This window comes from Marmota marmota, unplaced genomic scaffold (assembly GCF_001458135.2).
Source record: "Marmota marmota marmota unplaced genomic scaffold, marMar, whole genome shotgun sequence".
Classification (NCBI taxonomy): Eukaryota; Metazoa; Chordata; class Mammalia; order Rodentia; family Sciuridae; genus Marmota; species Marmota marmota.
This window is the reverse complement of record NW_025999941.1, coordinates 10176753-10185484: the sequence shown is the minus strand read 5'-3', so window position 1 is coordinate 10185484 and position 8732 is coordinate 10176753.

Here is an 8732-nt window from a genome sequence, read left to right as displayed (position 1 = left end):
TTAACCAGGGATTGAACTCAGGGACACTTGACCACTGAGCCACATCCCAGCCCTATTTTGTATTTTATTTAGAGACAGGGTCTCACTGAGTTGTGTAGCACCTTGCTAAATTGCTGAGGCTGGCTTTGAACTCATAATCCTCTTGCCTCTGCCTCTGGAGCTGCTGGTATTACAGATGTGTGCCACCGTGTCCAGCTGGTGATACATTGTTAAGGGAGTGAAAGTGAGAGACAGAACAGGAGGTAGAGCCTTTTTATCAAGAAAAAATAAAAGCCCAGCCTGGTGGCACATGCCTGTAGTCCCAGTGACACAGGAGGCTGAGGCAGGAGGATTGCAAGTTTGAGGTCAGCCGTGGCAACCTAGCGAGACCTTGTCTTGGGACAAAAATTAAAATAAAATAAAGTAAAATAAATAGGGTTTGGGGTGTAGCTCAGTGGTAGAGGATCCCTGGGTTTAATTCCCCAGTACCACCAAAAATAAAAATAAATAAATAAAAGCACGTGTGTACATTTATGCACTTGGGTATCGTTTATATGGTCGAAGCAAAAAGTCTACAAAGATAGTTTCCAAGCTAAGGTGGACTTGGGAGGGTGGGCCTGAGTTTCTTTGCCCATTTCTTTTTGTTGTTGTTGTTGTTGGGATATAATGGCAATGAACATAGTTGGCTTTTATAATCAAAAAAAAAGAAAGGAAAAAATAAAATTCCATCTTGAAAACATTATTGAGGTTGGGGGGGGTGCATTTGTATGAATGTACTTTTTCTTTTCATTTCCCACGATTATGTAAAGCTGTGCCTGGATTTCATAAGCCAGGCTGCTGCCTGGGAGGTTTTTGGGTTGAGAGCAAAGCCCCGGGCTGTGTGGGTGCCCTTGCCCTTGCTTGGCTATCTGCATGCAACTCAGGACAAAGCTACTCTGATGTGCCCCGGCATGTCTGCCATCCGCTGAACACCAAGTGGGCATCGATGAGGCGTGAATGGCCCCGAGCAGCTGCGTTCCTGAGTGACAGGGCTGGGCATCGCTTTGGCAGGGCTGGGTCCATGTGTGTGTGTGTTCCCGGGGCACGCCTGGGCTGGGTGCTGTGAGCCCCAAGCCAGCACAGGGCTCGCAGTGCAGCAGACACTAACTTTTATATCCTTGGGACACTTCCTTTGACTCAGGTCCAGGGCTCTCCGCCAGCAGTGGCCTGAGATGAGTCCTTGAGGGGTGATTGTGCAGGCTTGTCTCTTTTGAGGTAAGAACACTATTTGTTCAACTCACTCATAAGAACCTCTGATTTTTCTGTATTTGTTTCAATTTCTTTAAACAATTTCAATTTCTAATTATAAAAGTAAAACATATAGCCAGGCACAGTGGTGCATGCTTGTAATCCTGCAATTTGGGAGGCTGAGGCAGGAGGATCATAAATTCAAGGCTGGCCTCTGCAATTTAGCAAGATCATGTCTCAAAATGAAACATAAAAGAAGCTGGGAATGTATTTCAGTGATTAAGCACCCCTGGGTTCAATCCCTAGTAACAAACAAGACAAAAAAAGTAAAACATACTCATTGTAAAAACCTAAAAAATACAGAAAATTTAAACTTAAACTAAAATCATGCAAGATTCCACCCAAAGAGAACCACCGTTAAAGACCATTTGTTCGGAGCTAGGGATGTGTCTCAATGGCAGGGTGCTTGCCTAGCATGTGCAAGGGCCTGGGTTCAATCCTCAGATCTCCAAGGAAAAGAAGTCATTTATTCAATTGACGAATATTGTTTATTATAATTGTTATTGTCTCAGGAGAAGGGCCCAAGGAGTACCCACAGGGAAGGGGGAATTTGATTCAGGACTGGCTGGTGTCTTGGTTCTTGGCATAAGTGACAAAAAAGGATTTCAGCATACCAAAGGCATAGACAGAGGTTTACTTAAGAAGTAGATACACATTCAAGAGAGAATGCAGCGGGTGTGGTGGTGCACGCCTGTAATCCCAGCAATTTGGGAAGGAAGATCACCAACTCAAGGTCAGCCTTGGCAATTTAGTGAGGCCCTAAACCATTTGTGAGACCCTATCTCAAAATAAAAAATAAAAAGGGCTGAGATTGTAGCTCTGTGGTAAGGGACCTCTGGGTTCAATCCTTGGGAAAAAAAATTATATATATACATACCAAATAGATACCATTTTTTACACTAGCATTTTTGAATTCTTCAGACATCTTTTTTTTTTTTTTGTTCGAGGGATTGAACCCAGGGGTCCTTTATCACTGAGCTACACTTTTGGCCCTTTTTATTTTTTTTTATTTTGAGATAGGTCTCACCAAGTGGCTTAGAGCCTCACTAAATTGCTGAAGCTGGACTTGAACTTGGGATCCTCCTGGCTCTGCCTCCCAAGTTGCTTGGATTTCAGTCGTGTGCCACCGTGCCTGGCTAAAGACATCACTTTTACTAGCTGTGTATTGTCCAGTCATAGGGCTATTTCCTCATTTATTAACTATTCCTACAGATTCACCATTACATGCTACCCTGAATTTTGTTGCCTTTGTCCTTGTCCTTTTGCAGGATTACCTCCTAAACCAGAGTTCTAAATGAGAAACTACTGGGTCAGAGGGTGGCAATCCTTCCAGGGCTCTGGATACATATTTGGCAAAGAGCTCCCCAGAAATTCTGGTTCTGCTGGCTCAGTCAACTTCTGCCACTAACTGGTGAGATCTTATTGTGGGCTTGGGGGAGAGAACAGAGAGAGGATCCAGAGCCTACTTGGCTGTGGCTGGATCTTTATCCTTCCTTGAGCCTCAGTTTTCCCACATCTGTAAAATGGGTTTATTCTTGCAACCCAGAGGTTGGGTTCTCCCATCATGCCTGGCCTTGTGTGCTGGGTTAGAAATTTGTGGGGCCATTCTCTGTCTGGGTCTGGAAGGTTGAAAGACCACTAACATGTTCTAGTAAATGACTTCTTCAGGCAGTGAAGTGTAGGGGTGGGGAGGGTTTTGGACCCTGGTGACCAGGAAAAAAGGTAAGTGGAATGGCCAGGCAAGGTGGCCCATTCCTTTTGGTTGAGGCAGGAGAATCACAAGTTTGAGGCCAGCCTGGACAACTAAGGTCCTTTCTCAAAATAAAAAATAAAAAGGGCTCAGTAGGCCTGGGATTACAGCCCCTGTAATCCCAGGGGCTCAGGAGGCTGAGGCAAGAGGATCAAAAGTTCATAGCCAGCCTCCACAACTTAGGGAGGCCCTAAGCAATTTAGGCTCTGTCTCAAAATAAAATATGAAAAGGGCTGGCGATATGGCTCAATAGTTAAGTGCCCTGGATTCAATCCCCAATATAAGCGGGAAAAAATGCAATGAGAGGAGAGAAATGGCAGGGTTTTGCAGATCCTTTTCTCTAGGACATCTGCAGACTTTGGGGCACTGTGCACTAGGCTGGTGGGAGTCTCATTCAAGAGAGGAAAGGGTGGGAAAGGGAGCCCAGAGACACTAGAGAGTCTCTCTGTGGTCTCTTTCCTGGGACTTTCCTGGGAGCCAGTTCAACCAAGCACACAAGGCTTTCTTGTCTCTTGACTTCCTCTTGTGCTGACTTTATTTTTTAAAATTGACATATGATAACACATCATGAAATGGGTTCCCTTTTTTCCCCTTCCACCATTAGGGATTGAATTCAGAGGGATTCTATCACTGAGCTTCACCTTCAGTCCTTTTTTTTGGGGGGGGGGGGAGTTACCAAGGATTGAACTCAGGGGCACCCGACCACTGAGCCACATCCCCAGCCCTATTTTATATTTTATTAGAGACAGGGTCTCACTGAGTTGCTTAGTGCCTCACTAAATCGCTGAGGCTGTNAAAAAAAAAAAAAAAAAAAAAAAAAAAGATCTAGAAACACAGCTGACTCTTAAAGAGATTACTAGGTTTGCCTGCAAGGCTGTAGGGACAGAAGTACCCACCTTTGCTGTTACCAGATCTTATAGTCCCTAGAGGGATGAAGACCCCAAGAGTAGGGGTGTCTACAGATGCTGTCTCATGGAAACCACATACTCCATTTTACCAAAGATAAGCCCCTCGAAAGGGTGACTGAGCAGAGGGCTGAAACTCTGAGACAAGAGAGGCATCAGTGCCAGCCCAGCCTGGGGACCCCCAGTGTTTTCTGCATAGCCCATACCTAGAGCCCTGGTCATGAGATAATGGCCAGCCCTCACCTAGATGTTCCTCACCACCACCCCCATGCCCAATTAGACACCAAGTGTGGTATCCCATAGCAATTAGCTCCTGCTGGTCCAGCCCAAAAAGGCTGGCCCCATGACATCTGGTTAGCAAGGATTGTGGGCTTGGATTGAAGTGATGTGGCCCCTAGGCATGCCACCCTGACAGTCCTGACAGGTGCTACCTCTGCCCTTAGATAGTGCATGACTGGTAAAAAAGGCTAATTCTGAAATATTTTGAAAGCTCTGTGCTTCCAACTCTGTGGCTCCTTATTTCGAACCTCAATTTCCCCATCTACCTACCTAATGGGACTATTCCTGGCCTCTCTGCACCTACCCTAGTCTCGGATGAGGGTACAGGATTCATTGTGGCGCTGGGGACAGAGTAATGATGGAAAGAAAAATGATTCTACCCCACCATGGGACTCTGGAACCCGGAGGAGGGCTTCCTCTCATCCTGAGGTTCCACAAAAATGGGGCCCACCCACTTCATCCTGGATCTCAGTCGTATTTTATGGTTCTTAAACCTCCCTAAAGTCAGTTTGGGAACCAACACTCTGTTTGTCCACAGCAGTTCCACTGTGCCTGGGTCCTGGGTCTTTAATCAGACATGCACACCTTTTAAATCACATGACGCTTGAAAGGCCAACCTTGGATCTTGCCTGATTTCCTGCTGCCATCTTGCTCTGCTCCCCTCACACCCTCAGCCTTTTTCAGCTTTCACTTTTCCCATTCACTTTCTCTATGGTCTTCAGAGAAAACTCCTGGTTTCCCCCAACTTATACTCCCATCAATCCTCCTCCACTTTTGAAATAAAATTCAGGCCCTGCCCCCCACCCCAGCCTCTCCTATTTTCCTGTTCTCGTGCCCTCCACCCCATCCATTCCAGCTCACTAGTCTTCTTCCTTTCCTTAAAAAACATCAAGTTCACGTTGACTACAGTGATGCATAGCTGTAACCCCAGCAATTTAGAAGGCTGAGGCAGGAGGATCACAAATTCGAGACCAGCCTCAGCAACTTAGTGAGACCTGCCTCAAAATTAAAAAAAGAAAAAGAAAAAGGAAGGAAAAGGACCAAGGACACAGTTCAGTGGTAAAACATCCCTGGATTCAAAAACCACCAAGCTTGCTGGACACAGTAAACCCAGCAGCTTGCGAAGCTGAGGCAGGAGGATTTGTAAGTTCAAAGCCAGCTTCAGCAACTGAGCATGTCCCTAAGCAACTTAGCAAGATCCTGTCTCTAAATAAAATGTTTTTTTAAAGGGCTGGGGGTGTGGTTCAGTGGTTAAGCCCCCACCCCCCTTCAATTCCCAGTACCAAAAAATAAAACAACAACAACAACAACAAAATTAACCCCTCTCTCCCTCCCAGAAGTTTCACATCTGTTGTTCCCTGAGCCAGTAAAGTTCTTCTCTCAGCTTGTATGTTGCCAGGATCTAGAGCAGCACCTCTGTCTCCTTATGTGACCGGAGACTCTGCTGGATTCTCCTTCAAACTGCATCATCATCGTTGTTGTTGTTGTTGTTGTTATTATTATTATTGGAATTGGGGGTCAGAACACTTAACCACTGAGTACATCCCCAGCCCTTTATTTTTATTTTATTTTATTTTATTTTTTTAAATTTTGAAGCTGGGTCTAAGTTGCTTAAGACCTCACTAAGTTGCTGAAGCTATCCTCAAACTTGTGATCCTCCTATCTCAGCCTCCCAAGTTGCTGGGATTGTAGGCATGCACCACTGAGCCCAGCTCCACAGGCATTATCAGCTCCAGGAGATCCAGGATGCGATCTCTTGTCCCTGGCTCTATCCTCAGGGATGAGAATTGTCATTCACACATAGCAGGCACTCAATAAATGCATGTAAAGTGAAAGTATGACTATAAAATGATAAGCCTGAAGTCATGCAGCCAGCAAGTGTCATATCTGTACCCAGGGATAGAAGGCATCAGAGAGACCTCAAGGGAGGGAATCTGTCTGCTCTAACTGGTGCCCTCCATTCTGGCCTTTTAAAAAGTTGAGACACAAAGGTGCTCTGTTGGAGGATAGGAAGTGGCACAGACATCCTGATGTCAGCATCAGGTGACAACAAAAGCCACAGCAACCTGAAAGCAGAGATAGATGCTGAAGTCTGAGCTGTCCCACAGGACCCATGAAGTGCCTGGGGCAAAGAGCACCCTCCAGGAGCCAGGAAGGTGCAATGAACTCTGTGAGAGTCCCCCACAGCTGGCTCCCTAGGACCTCTTGGATCACCAATACATACTTGAGCTGAGCATGGTGGCACATGACTGTAATCCCAGTGGCTGGGGAGGCTGAGGCAGGAGGATCTCAAGTTCAAGGCCAGCCTCAGCAATTTAACGAGGCCCTAAGCAACTCAGTGAGAACCTGTCTCTAAATTAAATATTATTTATATATATATTACACACACATACACACACACACAAACACACGCCTGAGAGGAAAATAGGAGTGAGGGGTGGCATGTAGCTGAGCGTTGCCACCGAGTTGGTTATTGGCAGGAGATTGGCTTTGGGCACTAGACAGTGCTGACTAAAGCCTGCTGGGGTGGAATGTGGAACAGGAGGATTCTGAGCATGCCTCAGCAGGAAATTCCAGGACCATTTAGCCAGGCTGGGCAGGGGTGAGTGGGATGGGAGAAGGGCCATGCAGGTGCATGGATGCCACTTCTGGGGGAACCTATGGGGACCTGAAAGGGCTGCACTTGGGCTAGGAGTGAGGAAGCCCAGGTTTTAGGATTGTCACACACACACACACACATACACACATACACTCATATTCTCAGACACAAACATGGGCACTTCCTTGCACATCCTCACACTCAGTCTCGTGTTCTCCTGTGCACACCCAAGGCATTCACTCTCATTCACACTTGCTCACACTCACCCTCTTTCACACTGGCACACATACCCAGATCCCTCTCCTGTTGTGCCCTGTCTCGCCCTGCCCTGGACATCGCTGGTGGCATCATCACAGCACCTTTTTGGCCCTCCTCAGAGTCCACAGACCTTGGCAAAGGCTCAGGGAAGAGTCAAGGCCCAGTTCTTTCTGCTGTCAGCCCCAGGGCTGGCACACCCTAAGACATGAAGGCCCAGGCTCTTGCAGCAAAAGCCTCCGCACAATCTGGACACTATGGTTATAATCCCAGTCGCTCAGGAGGCTGAGGCAGGAGGATCGTGAGTTCAAAGCCAGCCTCAGCAACTTGGTGAGGCCCCAAGCAACTCAGCGAGACGTCTCTAAATCAAATATAAAAAGGGCTGAGGATGCAGCTCAGGGGTTAAGCACCCCTGGGATCAATCCCTGGTGCCAAACAAAACAAACAAACAAACAAACAAACAAACAAAAAAATCATGCAGATCTTTGGATACCGCATCAAACTTCCCATTAGCCTCTGTCATGGGGCCTAGGACTCAGCATTGTTAATAGGACTCTCTCTTGTGTTGGGGTTCTGGGAACTCTCCAGCGAAAATTGCAGGCCAATCTGCTATGACTTTGGTTTCTGGAGCTGGGCAGCTTTAGGTTCAGTGCTTTCCCAAAGGACTGATTAATTCTTAAAGACCATACCACTCAATTCTGGGATGGCTATGAAACTTTTTTTTTTTTTTTTTTTTGCCTCACTAAATCGCTGAGGCTGTCTTTGAACTGGCGATCCTCCTGCCTCATCTTCCCGAGCCACTGGGATTACAGGCGTGCACCACTGCCCTGGCTCATCTTCAGTCCTTTTAATTTCCATTTTGAGACAGGGTTTCTATAAGTTGCGAGGCTGGTCTGGAACTTGTGATCCTCCTGCCTTAGCCTCCCAAGTTGCTGGGATTACAGGTGTGCACCACTGTACCTGGTGAAATTTACCTTTTTAAAGGGTACAATTCAGTTACTTTGGGTATTAGGGGATAGATGGGAGAAATAGAAAGTCTGGTGGTCCATTTTCAAAATATTGTGCTTAGTCTTAATTGGGATGTAAGATCCACTATAGGCATTTTGAGCTCCCTAACCTGTATCCAATCAGGGCCATTTTAACTAGAGTCCTTCCCTTTGCCCTCCCCAATTTTAAAATTAGCTAGCCAATGGCGGAGATCGTAACTCCCAGCTCCTCGTATCAGAGCAAGGGGCGGTGCTGAGTTAGGGATAAACCCAGGGGGACTGCCAGCCGAAGTGTGCTTGCTTGCTAGACTCTGTTCTGTAGCTTTTCGAGTTAGCCTTGCCAGGCTACTTGTGAGCACGTGTTGGATTCCTTGCAACACAGCAGTATTGCTAACTTAGAAAAGGAAAGGAAAAGTGTGCACCACCAAGCCTGGCAACTTTCCTATTCTTATACTCTCAGTACAATACAATATTTCTGTGACTCCTGGTCACCAAAATGTATGGCCATATCTCCTCATTAAGCAATTCTGCAGCAGACACCAGCTGGGATCTCCTAATTCAATTCAATTCTGACAGCATCTACCTGAGGTAACATCACTCCGGTCTCAGGTTGTGTCTGGCTTCTTTCATTCAGTGGAGTAGGATGTTTTCAATGTTCATTTATGTTGCAGAATGGCTTAGTACTTTATTCT